The 21,449-nt window shown below is 45.9% G+C and overlaps 1 protein-coding gene and 1 non-coding gene across 6 annotated transcripts in view; one reads left to right on the top strand and one right to left on the bottom strand.

Moving 5' to 3' along the window:
• Nucleotides 1-21,449, bottom strand: part of CACNG3 (calcium voltage-gated channel auxiliary subunit gamma 3) — a 107,372-nt gene that overhangs the window by 19,715 nt on the left and 66,208 nt on the right.
• Nucleotides 9,984-10,116, top strand: LOC114674508 (small nucleolar RNA SNORA1). Its single transcript, XR_003725661.2, has one exon. It is a non-coding gene; the product is annotated as a small nucleolar RNA SNORA1 (small nucleolar RNA).

Genomic DNA, 21,449 nt, shown 5'->3' with positions numbered 1-21,449 from the left:
AATACCCGAAACTCCTGGAGACACAGTCACTAGTTTTGTTGTTGTTGTTGTTTGTTTGTCTTTTAGGCAGAGTTTCCCTCTTGTCACCGAGGCTGGAGTGCAGTGGTGTAATTTCAGCTCACTGCAACCTCCACCTCCCCAGTTCAAGTGACTCTCCTGCCTCAGCCTCCCAAGTAGCTGGGACTACAGGCATGCGCCACTATGCCCAGCTAATTTTGCATTTTTAGTAGAGACAGCGTTTTGCCATGTTGTCCAGGCTGTCCAGGCTTGAACTCCTGGCCTCAGCTGATCCACCTGCCTCAGCCTCCTAAAGTGCTGGGATTACAGGCGTGAGCCACTGCGCCTGGCCTGCAGTCACCAGTTTTTAATGTTCTAAAGCAGCTTACTACTACCCATGTTTGTATGGCCCGTGAGCTAAGAATGGTTTTTGCATATTTAGATGGTTGAAAAAAAAATTGAAAGAAGAATATTATTTGTGACCTGTAAAAAAATGTGAAATTCAGATTTCAGCCTCAGAAAATAAAGTTTTATTGAAACACAATCATGCCCATTTGTTTATATTGCTTCAATTTCCTGATTATAACATTAGGCTCCTCATGAAGCCATTTTGAGAACTAAAGAGAATAAAACATGTTGATGCCACTATCACAGGGTTCAGTATTTGCCACAGAGACAGCAAAGCTGAAAATATTTACTCTCTGGCTCTTTAAGAACAATTTTGCTGGTCCCTGGTTTAAAGATTTCTGTCCCAAGAAGGAAAAAATGGAAAGCAAAGGGGAGTTTGGGCCTTCCTGGGATAGAAGACATAATCTAGACTGGTGTTTCTAAAGTAGATAATACTGGCTTCTGGGGCAAATCTGGGTTGCAGACTGTTTCATTTTGTGGTTTTATCTGTGTGTGTTTGTTTTACCTGCAATACTCTTTTGCATATTTTATTTTTAAAAATTAAGCTTCTGCATTTTATTTTATTTTATTTTATTTTGAGATGGAGTCTTGCTCTGTCACCCAGGCTGGAGTGCAGTGGTGCGATCTCAGCTTACTGCAATCTCCACCTCCTGGGTTCAAGTGATTCTCCTGCCTCAACCTCCTGAGTAGCTGGGATTACAGGCGCCCGCCACCACGCCCGGCTAATTTTTGTATTTTTAGTAGAGACAGGGTTTCACCATGTTGGCCAGGCTGGTCTTGAACTCTTGACCTCAGGTAATCTGCCTGCCTCGGTCTCCCAAAGTGCTGGGAGGACAGGCGTGAGCCACCGCCCCTGGCCTATGCTGCTGCAATTTAAAATTCTGAATATTTCACATTAAAAACTGATTTGCAGTTTCTCTTCAAAAACGGGGACCTCTGTCTCACATTTCCATGCGGGAGTAATGAATCCCTGGATGACGTAGCTGACATCAGCAGCCCTCTTTAGACTGGGTGTAAACTCTCCAGTTGGCCAAAGTCCCCACCTAGCTCTATATTCTTGCCTGGCCCTGTAGATATTCGAGTTTGCAATCCCTGAACCAAATGTATTTAGTAGGAGCCCAGTCTTTGGTGTCCCACGTGGGCATGAATCCTGACTCAGCCACTTACTAGTTGTGGTACCTATGGCAAATTACCTCTTCAAACCTCAGTTGCTTCTTCTACAGAATGAAGATAATAATAGTAACTTCATGGAGTTGCCATGAGAATCAGTTGAGGCAGTTATTACGCCAGTTGCTGTTCTCAGCACTTTACACATAAATCTTTTAATTAGGCAATGACATAAAGCACTTAGTTCAGTTCCTGGAGTATGGTAGGAACTCGATATATTACAGCTATTATTACCGTTGGTTTTGGTAGGTATTTTAGGATCACGAGAGACACATTGGTGCCATGGTGAGATTTTAAGAAGCAATACAGAAGGAAAAGGAATCAAGAATTTTCCCCAAGGAAGACTCCACACTGAAAATGAATCTGCTGGCACCCCATGTCATACATGCATCACAAAGTGAGCTTGGACATTCATGTAAGTAGCATATTGCTGGCTCCCAGAAATAACCACTATTTAGCATTTTTGTATATTTCCTTCCAGGCTCTTTTTCCCCTGTGCTTTCGCATACAAATGGCTTTACAAAACTGGGATCGTGCTGTTCTTCTCACTTATATTTTCTTAGGAGTATCTTCCCATATCAGTAAATCTGAGAAAAGTAGAATGAGATTGGACTTGCCCACCCACTGCAGAAGATGGAACCAAGAAAAATGGTGAAGACATGTAGACTGTAAGGATGAAGTCAGGATGCAGAGAGGAGCACTGTCCTGGCACAGCTTTAAGCTCAGGCATTGGAGTAGAGAGAAGTAGAAGCTAAAGCAGGAAGAGGATCAATGGCGTTTGGTTTGGGGGCAGGATCCGGTGGTTACAGGTGAGGGAGGACAGGAGCCCAGCGAAGGGCATGTGTGAGAGCTGGGCCCTGAGAATTCATAGACCCCAGGACCCGGGAAGAGGTTTGGAGTGAAAGACAGAGCCAAAAGAGATTTCCGGAGGTGCTGAATGAAGTACAGTTGCAGAGACCAGCTTTTTGGTGGCCACAGCTTCATCCTGGGGAAAGAAGATCGTACCAATGGTTTGTCTCTGGTTCAGACAATGGAAAAGTACTTCCTTCACATGAGGAGGGGTGCTGTCCTTAAGCGGATACTTTTTTTGTTTTTCTGCTCCTTTTTAGTTGACATGTAACAATCGTACATATTTATGGGATACAGAGTGATACTTTGATACGTGTACATAATGAATAATGATCAAATCAAGATAATTGGCAAATCTATCTCTTTTAGCTTTTGGAAAAGATACACTAAATTATTTTATTTATTTATTTATTTTGAGATGGGGTCTCACTCTGTTGCCCAGTCTGGAGAGCAGTGTCATGCTTATGGCTCACTGCAGTCTCGACAGTTTGGGCTCTAGTGACCCTCCTACCTCAGCCTCCTGTAGCTGGATCTACAGGTATGCACCACCACACCTAGGCTAATTTTTGTATTTTTTGTAGAGATGGGGTCTCATCATGTTGACCAGGCTGATCTTGAATTCCTGGGTTCAAGTGATCCTCCCACCTCAGCCTCCCATGTAGCTGGGACTACAGGTGTGTACCACCATACCCAGCTAACTTTTATATTTTTTGTAGAGATGGGGGTCTTGCTATGTTGCTCAGGCAGATCTTGAACTCCTGGACTCAAGCAATCCTCCCACCTAGGCCTCCCAAAGAGCTGGGATTACAGGTGTGAACCACCACGCCTGGCCCCACTAAGTTATTGTTAACCATATTCATCCTACAGTGCTATGGGACATTAGAACACGTTCCTCCCCTCTAGCTGTAACTTCTGACACTTTTTCTTAAAGGTTAAACCCTAGAAATTTTCCTACTGAAATCAGCACTGAGATAAGAATGCTCACCATTGCCTCAATTATTTGTTATGGTTCTATACATTCTAGCACAAGAAGGAATAAAACAGAATTAAGAGTTACAAGCAACAGAAAAAATTAAAAAAAGGAATAAAATTACAATTTTCCCAGGTCATAGAATTAACCTACTTAAGAAACTGAAAGTAGGCCGGGCGCAGGGGCTCACGCCTGTAATTCTAGCACTTTGGGAGGCTGAGGCGGGTGGATCACCTGAGGTCTGGAGTTCGAGGCCAGCCTGGCCAGCATGGTGAAACCCTGTCTCTACTGAAAATACAAAAATTAGCTAGGCGTGGTGGCGGGCACCTATAGTCCCCGCTACTCGGGGTGCTGAAACAGGAGAATCTCTCTAACCTGGGAGGCGTAGACTGCAGTGAGCTGAGATGGCACCACCGCACTCCAGCCTGAGTGAGACAGCGAGACTCCATCTCAAAAAAAAAAAAAAAAAAAAAAAAAAAAAAAAAAAAAAGGAAGAAGCAGCTGAAGGCAATTAGCTGAAAACACACAGTAGAATGAATGAAAGAGCTCAGTGAGGTGGTTTCTTACACAATACTAAGCCATACAATAAAGCTGTAATAATTAAGTCATTGTGGTACTGGCATTTTAAAATCACATTTGCTAGGATATTTTTTCAATACCGAGAAATCATACAAAGAAAACAAGAAACAGTCCATTACCCTTTATTCAGTTAATCCCTTTTAAATTAAAAAGAATAGATGTACGTAGAGAATTAAAACAGTGTGGAAGGGATTAAACGTGCTTTCTCCACCACCAAAAATTCTCTCACCTGATAACTCAGCAGAATAATTTTTTGTTAACTGCACGTGGAGTGAAATTATGTCTAAGCTGAGAGCTGAAGGTTAATTAGAAGTTAATCAGAGGAAGGGAGGTGTGTTTCTCGAAGCAGAGGGAATAGCATGTGTGATGATGAGAGAATGAACAAGAGAAAAACTCATTTGGGAACTCAAAGTAGCTCAAGCTGTTTAGAGGATGGATGGTCTGGAGGACAGATCCAGTGGGTACAGGTGAGAGGAGAGGGGTGATGGGAACCGGGGAAGGTAAGTGTGAGAACTGGGTTATGAAGATTGATTTTAGGTCCTAGGGATTCCCTAATGCCCAAGACAGAGACGATCTTGATCCTCGGAACTTGCATTCTCATTGAGGAGAGAGACTATAGACAATATATCCGAGCTTTGAAAGATACAAAACACTGGGGCTGGGCACGGTGGCTCATGCCTGTGATCCTAGCACTTTGGGAGGCTGAGGCAGGCAGATCACTTCAGATCAAGAGTTCGAGACCAGCCTGACCAACTTGGCAAAACCCTGTCTCTACTAAAAAAAAAAAAAAAAAAAAAAAAAAAAAATTAGCTGGGCATGATGGTGCGTGCCTGTAATCCCAGCTACTTGGGAGGCTGAGGCAGGAGAATAACTTGAACCCAGGAGGTGGAGGTTGCAGTGAGCCGAGATCTTGCCACTGCACTCCAGCCTGGGTGACAGAGCGAGACTCTGTCTCAAAAAACAAAGAATAAAAAACAAAAAACCAAGAAAGATACAAAACAGAATGATGTGATAGCAATTCTTCACTGGGTGGGGGCAAGTGGAGGGCAACACTGGATAGGGTTGTTGCAGAAGGGACATGAGCTCAGACCTGAAAAAAAGGAGCCAGTTATATGAAGAGTCCAGGAAAGAAATTTCCAGGCAGAAGGAAATGGAAATGCAAAGACCCTGGGGTGGGAGTGCACTTGATGAGTTTGAGGAATGGAAGAGAGGCTAGTAGGAAAAAAGAGGGCATATTGCAGTGGTTTCACTGGGTCCATCAGCTGCCCTTCCAGCTGTCTTTTCAGCACTGGGATGTCTGTGTCCATCAGCTGCCCTTCTAGCTGTCCCTTCAGCACTGGGATCTCTGGAAAATCTTGGAGGTTGAGTTGCACATGGACATGGACCAAGGTCAGCCCCAGCTCTTTCTTAGGGTAGGGAGTAACCTTGAGGCCACCAGATTTGGGGTAACTGAAAGAACTGACCTGGTTCTGGGTGGCTTCTAAACATGCAGGAATGGGGAGGGAATCTAGAAATGGGATGTTTGTATTTTTAACTCTTTTTTAATTTAAAAATTATTATTATTATTATTAAACATGGGGTCTCACTACATTGCCCAGGCAGGTCTCAAACTCTTGGGCTCAAGCTATCCTCCTGTCTCTGCCTCCCTAAGAGCTGGGGTTATAGACGTGAGCCACCACACCCAATCTGTATGTTTAACTCTTGAAGCCCTTTTTGTCTATCGCTGGGGAAAGTGGTGCTTCCCAGGTATTTGAGCTGATAGGGACTCAGAGTCCCCATTTTGAGTATTTCCTTTCAGATCTCAGCAGTGTGGGCTCCAGCCTGATTCTGGGAAGTGGTCATCAGCAATCACAAAGGGGTATAAGGCTGCTTGTCTGTGGATTTTTACAAATAAGTCATATGGTTGCAATCTGGGGGAGAAATCGGCTGCCTCTTCTTCGGCAGGTGCCTGTCTGACCTCTAGAGAGGTAGTGTGGTGTACTGGTAGGAACACAAGCTTTCAGTTTGAATCCTTGCCCAGCCACTGAGTTACTAATTGTATGGTTTTGTACAATGGACTGAATGCTCACTTCCTCTCAAAATTCCTATCTTGAAATCCTAATGCCTGCAGGGCATGGTAGCTCACACCTGTAATCCCAGCACTTTTGGAGGCCAAGGCAGGAGGATCTGTTGAGACCAGGAGTTCAAGAGTAGCCTAAGCAACATGGCAAGGCTCCTCTCTACAAAATGTTTAGAAATTAACTGGACATGGTGGCACACACCTAGAGTCCCAGATGCTCAGAAGGCCAAGGTGGGAGGATCGCTTGCGTCTGGGAGATTGAGGCTGCAGTGAGCTATGATTGCACCACTACACTCCAGCTTAGGTGACAGAGGAAGACAAAGGAAATCCTAATGCCTACGATGATGGTATTAGGAGTGGGGTCCACTGGGACATGATTAGGTCATGAGGGTGGGGCCCTCATGAATGGGATTAGTGTCCTTATAAAAGAAACTCCAGAGAGCTCTCTTGTTCTCTTTCTGCCATGTGGAGACACAGTGAAAAGACAGCCATCTGCAACCCGGAAGAGGGCCCTCACCAGTACCCCACCATGCAGGCACCCTGATCTCAGACTTCCATCCTCTAGAACCATGAGAAACAAATTTCTGTTATTTGCAAGCCACCCATCCTATGGTGCTTTGTTATAGCAGCCCAAATGGACTAAGACACTTTCTTCCCCTCGGCCTTGATCTCTTCATTTTAGTTTTTCTTTTTTTAATTTTAATTTTATTTTTTCAAGGTAGAGATGGGGTCTTGCTATATTTCCCACGCTGGTCTCGAATTCCTGGCCTTACACTATCCTGCCACCTTGGCATCCCAAAGTACTAGGATTATAGGTATGAGTCACTGTGCCTGGACTTGATCTCCTCAGTTAGAAAATGTTAATGATTGGCCAGGCACGGTGGCTCACGCCTGTAATCCCAGCACTTTGGGAGGCTGAGGCAGGTGGATCACGAGGTCAGGAGATCAAGACCATCTTGGCTAACACCGTGAAACCCCGTCTCTACAAAAATACAAAAACAAAATTAGCTGAGTGTGGAGGTGGGTGCCTGTAGTCCCTGCTACTCAGGAGGCTGAGGTGGGAGAATGGTATGAACCTGGGAAGCAGAGCTTGCAGTGAGCCAAGATCAGGCCACTGCACTCAGCCTGGGAGACAGAGCGAGAATCCATCTCAAAAAAAAAAAAAAAAAAAAAAAAAAGCCAATGATCTCCAGATTGCTGCGGTTTCTTTCTCTGTTTGTTTGTTTGTTTTTTTTTTGGAGACAAAGTGTCACTCTGTTGCCTAGGCTGGAGTGCAGTGGTGCAATCTCGGCTCACTGCAACCTCTGCCTCCCAGGGTCAAGCGATTCTCCTGCCTCTGCCTCCCAAGTAGCTGGGACTACAGGTGCATGCCACTAAAATTGCAAGAGTTCAGGGCCTAGGGTTAGACAGACCTTGGTTTTATGACTCAGTTTCCCCTTCTATAAAATTATGTATTGGGCCGGGCACAGTGGCTCACGCCTGTTGTCCCAGCAGTTTGGGAGGCCGAGGCAGGCAGATTTTTTTTTTAAAAATATTTTTTGTATTTTTAGTAGAGACAAGGTTTCACCATGCTGGCTAGGCTGGTCTCCAACTCCTGGCCTCAAGTAATCTGCCTGCCTTGATCTCTGAAAGTCTGAGGTTATAGGCATGAACCACTGCACCCAGCCTGTTGGGGGTTTCAAAAGAAATCATCATAGTATCCATGTTTGTTGAGATGTGCTCTGCCAGGCCTTGGGTAAGGGCTCTTTGGGTGTTCCCCACAATCCCATGAAGCAGGCACTGTTGTTGGTCATAGGATGGGCTGAGGAGCATGGATTTTGGAGTCAGAATGAGCGGGTTTGAATCCCAGCTCGGCAAGTTGCTTAACTTATAAGTGCCTCAGTTTCCTCCTTTGAAAGCTGAGAATAACAATAGGAATAGAAGAGTCAGCGTTCGTCAAGTGCATTGGAGCAATGCTTAGCACATGGGAAGTGTTATGTATGTGGATGTCAATTCAATAAATATGTTTCTTTTATTTTATGTATATATGTATGTATGTATGTATGTATGTATGTATTTGAGATGGAGTCTCGCTCTATCACCCAGGATGCAGTGCAGTGGTGCGATCTTGGCTCACTGCAACTTCTGCCTCCCAGGTTCAAGCGATTCTCGTGCCTCAGCCTCCTGAGTAGCTGAGATTACAGGTGCCCACCACTACGCCCGGCTAATTTTTGTATTTTTAGTAGAGACGGGGTTTCATCAGGCTGGTCTTGAACTCTTGACCTCAGATAATCCGCCTGCCTCGGCCTCCCAAAGTGCTGAGATTACAGGTGTGAGCCACCGTGCCTGGTCCAATAAATACTTTTACGGAAGGGGAAGCTGAATCATAAAACCAAGGTCTGCCTAGCCCTAGACCCTGAGCTCTTGCAAAATCCTCTAAATAGCACTAACATAGTGCCGAGCACTGGGAAGAGGGTTAACAGGGGGCAGCTATTAATATCATTATCTCTATTTTGGGCATGGGGGTGAGAGGAAACCAACGGAAAACTGGAGGGTATGGTCTTCTTCATCCTGCCCTCACCCAGACATGGGTACACATGTGCCAACCTGTGCATGTGGGTGTATGCGTGTGTGTGTATTCCCACAGAGTGCTAACTCAGGCAGGGAGCCCCAGGAACCATCACTCTCGGGAGGGAATAGACCTAGACCAACCTGCTATGCCAATTTTGGCCAAAGGCCAGACAGAGCTTTCTGGGTCATTGAAAGACAGCTCTGAATTTAGTGGGTTTGACTTCAAGTCAAGAAATACTGGATCCACAGCAGAGAGGCCTGGGGAAGTGAGACTGTCATCCAAGGCCCAATCTTTCCAAGTTTGCATTCCTGAAGGGAGATCTTAATGGGAAGTGGAGACAGGTTTCCCCAGGATGTCCCCCTCCAGTGGAAGAAGAGGATATCAGTAGAGCCTCTCAATGGACTTCTCACATCCATCTCCTCTGCACGGCCCACGTGGAGGGTCCTGGGGCAGATTTTGGTGGCTGTGAATCCATGAATCTAAGAGAGAGACATCACTTCTGAGCTGGCTCTGGACAGTCATGATGTGCTCAGAGTGAGGGCTGGCACTCCTCACCAGCCCACCTAGCCCAGCGACAGTGCCCGGAACCTGCTCAAACCCATAAACAGGGCCAATTCTGTAGCCAGAGCTTGAGTCCAGCCAGTGCAACCACATTCCAGGGGCCCCCAAAAGCCCAGCGTAGAGCTCAAAGCAGAGGCCAACAGGAACCCAGGGTCCAGCGTTGTAGGTCTTTTGCTAGAACTCCTTTGTGAAGATTTTTGCTTCGTGATCTCAGGAAAGAAGAGCAAATACCATGTGTGTTTATGCTTCCTGAGTACTTGGGTTAAGTCCTTGATTAAGAATGTTTGGGCTCCTGGTGCTACAGCAGATCTTTATTATCTGAGAATAAGGATGCCTTACAGCGGTGATTGTCAACATCGGTTCACATTGGAATTACCTTGGGAAGGGAGGCTGGAAAAATGCTAAGGCTAGGGTTCTACTCCCAGGGATTCTTACTTTATCTGGGCATCTGAATTCCTCTCCTCTCCTCTCCTCTCTTCTCCTCTCTTCTCCTTTCCTCTCCTCTCCTCTCCTCTCCTCTCCTCTCCCCTTCTTTTCTTTTTGAGAGATAGGGTCTTGCTCTGTCACCAGGCTGGAGTGCAGTGGTGCAATCATAGCTCACCGCAGCCTTGAACTACTGGACTCCAGCAATCCTCCTGCCTTAGTCTCCTGAGTAGCTAGGACTGCAGGTGCACGCCACCATACCTGTCTAATTTTTAAGTTTTTGGGTTTTTTTGGTAGAGATAGGGTCTTGCTATGTTGCCCAGGCTGTGGATTTTTCAAAGCTCCCTGGGTGATTCTAACTGTGCAACTAAAGTCAAGGACCACACCTTCAGGTGAGTCCACTGAGAAATAGGAACTAAAGCCTCTTTCTAGATGAAAATGGGCACTATCGACCGTGGTGTCTGAAAATCGTCAGCGGCTAAATTGAAACACAGGTTATGCTTCCATAACAGTGTCTATATTGCAGTGGGGACAATGAGACCTGTAACATTTTGAAAATTTTTTTAAGAAAATAAAATAAAATAAAAAAAAACCCGGGGACTCCCATTCCATAGTAAACAATCGAGTCCAAAAACGTGCTTCCAACTTGATCTGAAAATGAAATTATAATTCAGGAAAACATGCCGATTTTTCTGATCTTCATGCACTAGGGTGAACAAAAAAAGTAAGCTTTGTTGATTTCAGAGCAGCAGGGATGGGGCATGCATAATTTTTCTGATAAAATCACGTGATGGTCCAGTATGAAATCTTTCCCTTCCCTGACAAGATCACGAAGTTTGACTTTCACAGCAGGACCATAAAATAGGTCATTTTTGCAAGAAATATTTGAGCATGTCATCAGTTTTCCTAAGGGCTCCTGTTAATCCTTTGATATTCAAATCATTGGATGTGTCTATCACATCATCATTCTTGTCAATTTTCTCTTCTTCCATTGTTAGCTTGTGTCCCTCCAGCAGGCTCTTGTCTACCCATGGTTAACACATCACGTTTTGCCTCCTATTTTCGTTGTATTGTCATGTGTTGACAAGAGCTGGCAATCGGAAAGAGGCTGCTGGACAAAAACCGGGAATTGCAGAGTGTTAAATGGGGCAGGGGTGTGGAGTGGAGTAGGGAGGGGATGCCTGTGTAGGGAATGATTTTATAACTGGTCCGATCGCGAATGCACATATTCATATTAAGACAGAGTTTACTTGCCTGTCCGTGCAACCTTGCACACACAGGGATGTGGATTTTGAATTCATAGTAACAAGGACCCTGAGCTAAACTTGGCCCCTGATCAAGATGAAGCACTTAGGGTATAACAATTACAAATTACCACTTCTAATAAGAGAACCATGAGTCAGTTTCTGAGAAATAAATATTTTCTTCTGGTATACAGAACTGTGGTTGGTGCACATCCTGATTTACTCTTTTCTCATTCTTTTTTTCTTTTTTTTTTTTTTTGAGACAGAGTCTTGCTCTGTTGCCTAGGCTGAAGTGCAGTGGCACAATCCTGGCTCACTGCAGCTACCATCTCCCAGGCTCAGGTGATCCTCCCACCTCAGCCTACCAAGTAGTTGGGACTGCAGGTGCATGCCACCACCCCTGGCTAATCTTTTTATTTTATTTTTGTAGAGATGGGGTCTCACTATGTTGTCCAGGCTGGTCTCAAACTTCTGGCCTGAATCGATCTGCCACCTCAGCCCCCCAAAGTGCTGCGATTACAGACATGAGCCATCGCACCCGATCCCTGATTCATTCTTTTGTTCAACAGATATCCGGAGAGGCACCTACGTTACTTGCGTTAAGCACTGTTTCTAGCACTTGAGACTTATCAGTGAACAAAACAGACCAGGCTGTTATATTCCAGTGGAGAGAGATCTAGAGTAAACAAAGAAATAAATGAAACAAATGCATCACTAAAAAGGAAAAGATAATTTCAGTGCTAAGCTCCATGAAAAGAATAAACCCTGGAGAGAATGTGATTGGGATGGGGAAGGATAGTCGTGAGATTGGGTGGACAGAAAGGGCCTATCTGAGCAGGCAACCTGAGTGAGAAGAGGAAATCACCCATGGGAAGATTTGAGGGAAGAGCCTTCCAGGCAGAGTAAACTGCAAGTGCCAAAGCCCTGAGGAAGGATGACACTTAGTGTGTTTCTAGAACCAAGACAAGCTCAGGACAACTGGAGCAGGGTGAGTGAGGGGGAAAGTGGGATGAGATCAGGCCCATGAAGGAGCAGGCACAGATCACGGAGCTTCTTACAGTCCAGGGTCCAGAAGTGAAAAGGATCATACATAGTCCAGGCTTTGGAGGGTTTGCAGCCCATGAGAAACACAATCTGATTTACAGTGTAAAAGATCTCTTTGCCTGCTAGGAACTTGTGGAGGAGCAGAAATGAAAGTGCATCTTAGAGGAATCATTGAAAGAGACCTTGGGCTTTTTGGAGAAGCCACTGGTGATGGGGGTGGGACAGTAATCAAGCCAGAGTCTACAGAGGTATGCCTCGTTGAGAGAGAGTCCTGCCTTAAAACCAAGTATGGGGAATTTAATGAGGAGCGACTGTCCGTGCTACCTGTCATTTTTTTGCAGGCAGTGAATAGGCTTGCTTCATTTCTAAAGAGCTTGGTTTTGAGCTCTTTGCTTGATCAGCCCATTGAATGGGTTTAGGAGGTTTAGAGTGAACTGTTTTCCTTGGTCCTTCATTATCGGGTTATTGAGGGTTTTGATTCAGGTCAGTCCTGGAGCTCACAGCCAAGAGGCCAGCCCTTCCTAGCCTAGACCACAGGGCATGTTCACCAACACAGTACCTTGAAACTTTGTAGACGCTGCTGTAGGAGTCACCAGTTAGGTAGAATAGTCATGTGTTTGGGGTACCAGCAAAGCAGGGGTACAGAGAGGGAGAGAGAAAGAGAGAATGACAACTATAAATTATTTGATATTTGACATTTACAAAAAACATTGAAATGCTACGGAAGAGAACCAGATGTGTGTTGATCTTCCTTATTTAATAGCTTAGTGTTACTAACACTGGAGATGTATGAGGGTAGGGTGGCCACCCTGACCATTTCAATGCTTAGAGTGTCTGAAAGTCTTCTTAACCCTGCCTTGGCAGGCATTAAAAAGCATGCAGATCTCATCCTGTTTCCAAACCACAGAGGCTTCTGGGGCTGTAGCAGGGGTTCTGGGGAGAAAGGTTGAAGAGAGCAAGGGTCATAGATGCGGCTCCTGGGTCTTAGATGCTTTTTAACTAGTGACATCTCTCTTTCAGAGGTGCCTGGAAAAATTGGGTCCACCTGCATGAGAATCACCTGCGCTCTTCTTAAAACAAACAAACAAACAAAACAAGTGCATTCCTGGGCACCTCCGCAATGCCCTGAATTAGAGACTTTGACAACCTGTGATTTTGAACAGGTTTCTCCAAGATTCTGAGGCATAGCAGAGTCTGAGAGCGGTGCTGTGACCTCAGGAGGTGCTCCAGCCTCTGTCGTCAGATGGACACACCATATTGTCATCACATCACAACAAACTTGCCCTCAGGGAGTATTTGAGACCCGGCCTGGAGGATAGGCAAGATAGGTTTGGGGGTGTGGAAGATCTGTGGGGAGGGTTATTTCCTCTTACAAGATTTGGGATTAAGGCCTTCTGAGACTGAACTGAGGTCTCCCTACAAACAAGCATTACAGCCATGGTGAGTCCTGAGTTCCTGACTGCAGCTGTGAGTGCAGAGCTGGTCCATACCTTGGACTTGGGTTTCACTTTCATGGGCCAACAGAGTTTGACATCGTTCCCTAATGCACACGGCCACTGGGATGCTCCAACGGACTTGAGGGATGCTCATTGTGCGCCATTTAACTTATGCCTCATTACCAGATACTACTGGTTGTTTTCTTTTCTTTTCTTTTCTTTTTCTTTCTTTCTTTCTTTTTTTTAATTTTCTTTCTTTCTTTCTTTCTTTTTTAAAGACAGAGTCACACTCTGTTGCTCAGGCTGGAGTGCAGTAACTCAGTCTCAGCTCACTGCAACCTCCATCTCCTGTGGTTCAAGAGATTCTCGTGCCTCAGCCTCCCAAGTAGCTGGAATTACAGGTGCATGCCACCATGCCCAACTCGTTTTTGTATTTTTTTAGTAAAGACAGGTTTCACCATGTTGGCTAGGCTGGTCTCAAACTCCTGACCTCAAGTAATCCACCTGCCTCGGCCTCCCAAAGTGCTGGGATCACAGGCGTGAGCCACCGTGGCCCAGCCACTGCCAGTTGTTTTCTAATCCTGTAAGCAGCATGTAAATAGCACAATGACAGTATAATGTGTTGAGGTTCAGAGTTTAAAAGATTATTTTTGAGCCTAATTTGGCACTTTCTTCATTTAAAAAGGTAATGCAGGAAGAGTTAAACACAAAAACAAAAAAAAAAGTGACGTCTCAACTCCTCAGAGACCTGAGCTTAGATTTCTGTTCCCTGCAAACTCCATAAACATGTGCAGAATCAAACCCGCAAAACTGGAACCTATGTTTAACTGTCTGTATAAAGAGCCACGCTTTTTGACATTTTGTGAAATGTTAGCATTCTGACTATGCTAAGCTGAGAAAGAGAAGAGAGCCTCCTGGATCTGTCTCCAGCTACCCTGGACTGCTCATTTCAACCTTCACTGGTCAGCTCTGCCCAGCGCTAACAGATTTGCTCCCAAGCAAATCTATCCCGGTCCCTGACATTTATCCTGGGCGTCTTTTACTCTTCTATTCATTAAGCATGGGCGGTTGCCACGGCAACCATTAACTGCACCTGACATCCAGGAATAGTTCTGGCGTTTTGAGCAAACACCACACTGAGATTTAGTTCTGCAAGGTAAAGACCTGGACGCCTCCCTCCAACTTGCATGGACGTCCTGGTGGTTCCCACACCCCTGCTCGAATCTGAGCTGTCCGCAGGCCTCTTGGCTGGAGAAGGGAAGGAGGGTGGTGTCTCTTCCCCCAGATCCCCATTCTCCCTGCCCACTCAGCTCTCAGGATTTTTGCTAGTTGCCATATGATGGGGGTGTGGCGGGGGCTGTCTCTGAGTGGGGTGAGCCTACGGAAGGGTGTGTGTGTGTGTGTGTGTGTGTGTGTGTGTGTGTGATGAAGTCGGGGTGAGAGTGGAGGGCATCCCAGGTTATCAGAGGTGGACGCAGACACATTTTGGAAGAGCAAGGAATGTAAATGGGCACACGATCCGCGTGTGGATGTGACTCTGTGTGGGTGCACTGGTGAGTACATGTCTTACAGCTGCCAGGCCTTTGCAGCTGATGCTCTTTCTGCCTGGACCACTTTCCCCCAGCCCTTCATGGGGCCGTCAGTTCCCCACCTCACTTGAACATCTCCAGTCCCTTTCTTTGTCAAGCTTACGATGATCTGTGAGTGTGCTAAACATCTTGTTTATATTTATTGCCTAGTTTATTTTCTGACTTCTTATTCCCTTGAATATAAGCACCACTGAATCCCAAATGTCTTGCACCCAAGCTGGTACACAGTAGGTGCTTTATAACTGTGCCCTGAACATCAGTCTGTCTTTTGTATACGTCTGCAGGGATCTTGGGCAACTTCTTGTTGGATGGTGACAAAAAGCCTTAACCTGGCCTACGAGATCCTGTGTGATGTGGCCCCAGCCCATCTCCAGATCCTTCTCACCCAAGTCCTGCCACACAGGCTTTGTTTTATCTTTCCTGCCTCAGGGCCTTTGCACGAGCACCCTCAGCCCCCAAATATTCTTCCCTTTCCATCCTGCATTTGAGAAATTTCTATCGGGGCTTCAGATCTTACCATAAATATGTCCCCAGGCTGATGCCATCCAATAACCTGCCCTCACAGCACCCTGTGCTTCTCTTTCAGGCACATATTACAAATGATTATCCATGAGCTTAAAGATGTGTCTGCTTATTCCTCTCCACTGTAAATCCCAAGAGAGCATCTCTGTCTTGCTCACTGCTGTCTTCCCAGGACCTGGCACATAGTAGGTTGTTAAATAAACAAGTGGACAAATGAATGTATGAGATGAGTATTGAGTACTCATCTCATGAGTACTCCATGTCTGAATTGTTTTTATTTTGTTTGTTTTCTGAGACAAGGTCTTGCTGTGACACTCGGGAGTGCAGTGGCGTGATCATAGCTTAGTGCAGCCTCAAATTCCTGGGCTCAAGTGATTTTCCTGCCTCAGCCTCCCATGTAGCTGGGACTACAGGTGCTCACCACTATGTCCCATTACTGTTTTCATCTTTTGTAGAGATGGGGTCTTACTATGTTGCCCAGGCTGGCCTTGAACTCTTGGACTCATGCGATCCTCCTGTCTCAGTCCCTCAAAGCATTGGGATTACAGACATGAGCCACTGCACCCGGCCTGTTCTTCTTTTTTTTTTTTTTTTTTTTTTTGAAACAGGTTCTCACTCTGTCACTGAGGCTGGAGTGCAGTGGTACAATCATAGCTCACTGCAGCCTTGAACTCCTGAGCTCAAACGATACCCCCAACCTCAGCCCCCACACTGACTGGGAATACAAGCACATGCCACCACACCCAGTTAATTAAAAAATATATATATATATATTCTTAGAAACAGGGTCTTCTTATTTTCTTTATACACACACACACACACACACACACACACACACACACACACACACACACATATATTTGTAGAAACAGGGTCTTCTTCTTTTGCTCAGGCTGGTCTCGAACTCCTGGTGGGTAGTTCGAAGTGAGGGCTCAAGTGATTCTCTCACTTTGGCCTCCCAAAGTGCTGGGATTACAGGCATCAGTCACGGCACCCAGCCTGGATGAACTGTCCGTTAAGCTTTGTTTATTAGCATCTCGTCACTGCCTGAGACTCTGCTTTCATTCCAGAGCCTCTCTGAGCCCGAGTCTTCTTTTCCTCTTCCTTCTTTTATTGCTATGGGGTTTTTGTTTGTTTGTTTGTTTGTTTTTAATTTGAGGCCCCTGCCTGGGCCACTCCTTAGAGACTTAGGACTTCACCTCTCTGCATGAGGAGGAAGCCAGGCTATTATCACATTTGCTGCCACCTCCTTCATCCCCGTCACCTGCTGCCATTAGCAGAGAGAGGGCAGTCTCTGTTTCTGACCTAAGCCTTGAGGCTGGAGCCTCCAGGTAGGTGTCATTAGCTAGACCGGTTCAGGATCAGGTGGCAGGGGAGAGAGATCATGATGTGCTTCTCTGTGATGGTCAAGGGGCTGAGGTTACTGGTCTGTACCAGGCATCTGGAGGGAACACCTGTTTTAACTGCCAGAGGAGCTTCCATTCTCCCTTCCACTGGTAAGGCTACCCTCATTCCACTGTAGGGAATGCCTTCTCTCCCACTTCAGCCTGTACAGAGTGAGGTGAGCATAGGGCGACTCCATTGTCAGTTTCAGAGGTGGGCATGTGATTCAGTCCTGGCCAATCAGAATTCTAAATTCTCCTGGCTACAGTGGTTGGCTAAGAGGGTGAGACACAACCTAGATCTGACCAATCAACATGCCTCACCACCCTGATTGGAGTGATTGGTTCAGGCGAGGGCAAGTGACCAAGTTTATCCAGTGAAGATAGTCTTGGAAACTTGATTAGATATATTGAGAAAGAAAAATGTTATTTTCCATTGAGTGGCTAAGCTAGTGGGCTGGGGCTACAGTTGCCAGTCCCTCCACCCCCCAACCTTGGAGACAGCAAGCTTGAGGGTGAAATCAAGGCAGAAAACACATAGCTGAGAGGTGTTGATGGTCTGAATCTTGCTAACATCATTTGAGCCGCTGGCTCCAGCCGTGCTTGAAACAGGTAAACCTTGGGTTTTTCAGTTCCATCAGCCAATAGCTTATGTGGCTGCTTAAGCTCATTTGAAATGGGTTTCTGTACTTTGCAACTGAGAGTCCTCACAAACTGAGAGTCGTCACCTGTTTGGAACAGCAGCACCTACCATTTATTAAGCTCTAACCATGTAATAGTCTCCCAGTCCCAGCTTTGCCTCCATGCCTGCTCTGCAAACCTGAGTAACTCACATTACCATTTCTGATCTTGGTTTCCACAGTTGTGAAAAGAAGCTCATAAACTCTACTTTTCCTACCTGTCGGGCTTGTTGTGAGCATCAAAGTGATGGGTATGAGGCGGCTCAGAAACTGTGAATCACCAGCCGGTGCTGCAGAACAATACTGAGCACCTTCTCCCAGCAGCAGAGCTCGTTGGGGTTGGCGGGGCTTGCACTCAGCAATGCATTCTAGCTGTTGTACGCTATCCCTGGGGTCTGGCTCCTAGGACTTGGGAAAGGGAGCTCCCAGGGTCCTGAGTGTTCCTGGTCTCAGGAGTGTGGGAGAATAGAGCGGGCTAAAGATTGGTGGTGGGTGACTCTGCTGAATGCTAACTGATGTCCCCCCAACCCTTGTTCCCATGTACCTGATGATGTTTCTTTTGTCCCAGGGAATGAGAACATCTCAGCAGATGCTGTCATGGATCAATGATCCAGACCAGATGTGCCCACCTCTGCTGTCCCCCAGAATTTAGACACCCCTCAAGGGAAGGAATTGGCTGAGATTAAAGAATTGGTTGATATTAAATTTCTGCCCTCTTCCCCCAGCAGACACAGAACTCATAACACAAATTCATTCACTCATTTCACTCAATAAATAGCTGCCACATGCCTGGCATCCCTGCAGGCACTGTGGCTCTGGGGTCATGACATAGAGCACTCTTGGATCCTCCAAGGGGATGGGGAGGACAATGGAACAAATGACCTCCAACAGCAATCAGAGCTAAGAAGACCCTCAAGATAAGGGGCTCGGAGTGACCAAGGGTGATGAGGCAGGGAGGGGTTCTCTGAGGAGACTGTGTGGCCTGAGAGCTGAAAGGGGAAAGAAAAAGCCTCCTTGCAAATCGGACCAAGTAATGCAGGCTGAGGGAAGAGGAAGGGCTGGCCCTGTAGCAGCACGAGCTGGTACATGGAGGGACAGAAGATACCCAGTAGGGAACAGCAGAGTAGAGGGAGAACGAGGGAAAGGCTGAGAGAAGCTGAGGCCACGGGAGAGAGAGCACATGGGCCACTGAGGAGCATTTATTCCAAGGGCAATGGGGGTTTCAGGGAGGGGGGTTAAGCAGGAGAGTAATACGATAGGATATGCATTTTGTAAATGGTCCCTCAGGCTGCCAGATGGAGAATGATCTGGGGTGGGGGCAATGGTGATTTGAGCTAAACTGGCAGCTGGGGAAGTGGGAGAAGCTGTTGCCTTTGGCTACGATGATTTTTTGAAAGCAGAGCCAATGAGACTTGGTGTGTTGGGTATGGGGAGTGGGGGAAACAGGCACCAATGATGTCTATGCTTTTGACCTGTGTATGGCTGGGGTAAGTAATGGTACTAGGAAATGAGGTGGAAAAACGAGGCAAGAGGCAGGTTTAGCAAGGAAATTAAGAAACAAAGTTCACTTGCAGAAAAATAAAGTTATATTCACACACACCTGGGCTGAACTCTGTATCCATTAGAAATACAAGCAAGGCAGATGACGGTTCAAATCCCAGCTCCACCACTTCCTGTGTGACATTGGGACTTTACCTTTGTCGAACTTCAGCTTTTTATACACAGGGATGGCAGTGTCTTTCGAACAGGCTTTACTGTTGTCTGGCTCCTTGAGAATTCAATAAAATAATGTATATAAGAAATTTAGTGGCCGAGTGCATTGTCTCACACCTGTAATCCCAACACTTTGGGAGACCGAGGCAGGCAGATTACCTGGGGTCAGGAGTTTGAGACCAGCCTGGTCAACATGTTGAAACCCTGTCTCTACTAAAAATACACAAATTAGCTGGGTATGGTGGCGTGCACCTGTAATCCTAGCTCCTTGGGAGACTGAGGCAGGAGAATTGCTTGAACCTGGGAGGCAGAGGTTGCAGTGAGCAGAGATCTCACCACTGCACTCCATCCTGGGCCACAGAGTGAGACTGTCTCAAAAAAAAAAAAAAAAAAAAAAAAAAAAAAGAAGAAGAAGACATTTGGTAAGGTGCTATACACATTCTGAGTGCTAAGTAAAAGTTAGTTTTATTCTTCTTCCCACTGCCCTTCCAGGCAAGGGTAATGACTCCGTTTGTGTATTGATATTTATTAGTATCAACCTGTGGGAATGATGATCTTGACTTACTGAGAGTGGCTGTGATCCAACCTCAGTATCAACAGCTTTATATAAACATGAAGTCAAACCGACCTGGGATTGCATCCTGGTACTACCTCGTAGTAACTGCACCCCTGAGCTAGTTATTCTACCTCTCTGAGCTTCAGTTTTCTTTGTTTAAAATAGGTGTAATGCTGCTATCCTCCAAAGACTGCTATGAGTATTAAAAGGCCACTGTAAAAATCAAAAAGCTTGGGAACATCTTAGATAATCTTTATTAGGGGAAGGATCAGATTCACTAAGGTCCATCCATACCAGGGTCTAGTATAGGCAGCAATCATGAAGAATAAGGAAGCTCTGACCATATGATGACCTGGAAAGATGTCCATATGGAAGGCCTCATCTCTCTCTTTCTCTCTCTCTCTCTCTTTTTCTTTCTTTCTTTTCTTTTCTTTTTCTTTCTTTTTTTTTTTTTTTTTTTTTTTGAGTCCTGCTCTGTGGCCCAGGCCGAATGCAGTGGCTCAATTATGGCTCACTGTAGCCTCAACCTCCCAGGCTCAAGTGATCCTCCCAGCTCAGCTTCCTGAGTAGCTGGGACTACAGGCATTTGCCAGCATGCACAGCTAGTTAAAGTTTTTTTTTTTTGTAGAAACAGGCTCTTGCCATGTTAGCCAGGCTGGTCTCAAATTCCTGAGTGCAAGTAATCTTTCCACCTCAACCTCCCAACGTACTAGGATTACAGGTGTGAGTCACCACACCTGGCCTTCATCTCATTTTGGAAGGCAAAAAATATATATGTGAGTGGATTGCAAGGCTGATTATGTGCATGGTGGCCCTGGGAGTTGAGCAGTGCACCACCTGAGCAACTGTATGGAGCTATTTTGTGGCTTGATGGCAAAATAGGTAGATACTGATTTAGATTATAGACATAATCATAGATAAAGACATGCATATAGCTATGTCTCAATATGCACACGGAATGATTGAGAAAGTTACTTTAAGGAACCTCTGTGGGTTGGGGAGGGGGTAGAATTTGAGAAGCTGAAGGGGAAAGACTTGCTTCTTACACTCTCTTCTTAAAAGGGCTTTAGGAGGGAGTTTTACCTTTTTTTTTCTTTTTGGCTCCATTTTCCTGTATTTTTCAAATGTAAAAGTCTTCTAAAAACAGAGCTAATGCATAGGAAAATGTTTAGCTAAGCACTGCCTGGCACGAGATTTGTTTGTTCAATAAAAATGGCAACTAAAGAGAAAAAAGAGTGTGTTTAGCGGGGAGGGGGCAGAGGAGAAGACTAAGAGAAACTGGCTGTGAAGCATTCAGCTTCTCTTGGCAGCTCATGGCAGGTACCCAAGGGTGGCCGGGGTTCCTTTGAGGTGCTAATGACCTGAAAAGAGTCATTCACAGGCACTGGCTGGGCAGTGTTCTCTGGGGCATCTGGAGACGGTGCTCCTTCCTCACCTAACAGAAGGAATGGTGCTGATGTGAGCATGTCAGTCCAAATAGGAGAGTGAGAGTCATCAGCGGGGCACAGGGTGGGGGTGAGGGTGGCTATGTCTGAGTTCCGAGCTCTTCACTGCTCTCCTCTCGCCTGTCTGGTTTCCAATTCAGGTTCCTCCATTGAATTAGCTGTATAACTTTGGCAAGTGACTTAACTGCTTGAGGCCTCAGTTTCCTCGTCTGGTAAATGGGTATACAGTAGTCCCTTCTCATCCACACGGGATACATTCCAAGACCCCCAGTGG

Source organism: Macaca mulatta, chromosome 20, assembly GCF_049350105.2.
Source record: "Macaca mulatta isolate MMU2019108-1 chromosome 20, T2T-MMU8v2.0, whole genome shotgun sequence".
NCBI lineage: Eukaryota > Metazoa > Chordata > Mammalia > Primates > Cercopithecidae > Macaca > Macaca mulatta.
Note: the sequence above shows the minus strand (reverse complement) of the source record. Positions and strands in the feature narration are given on the sequence as shown.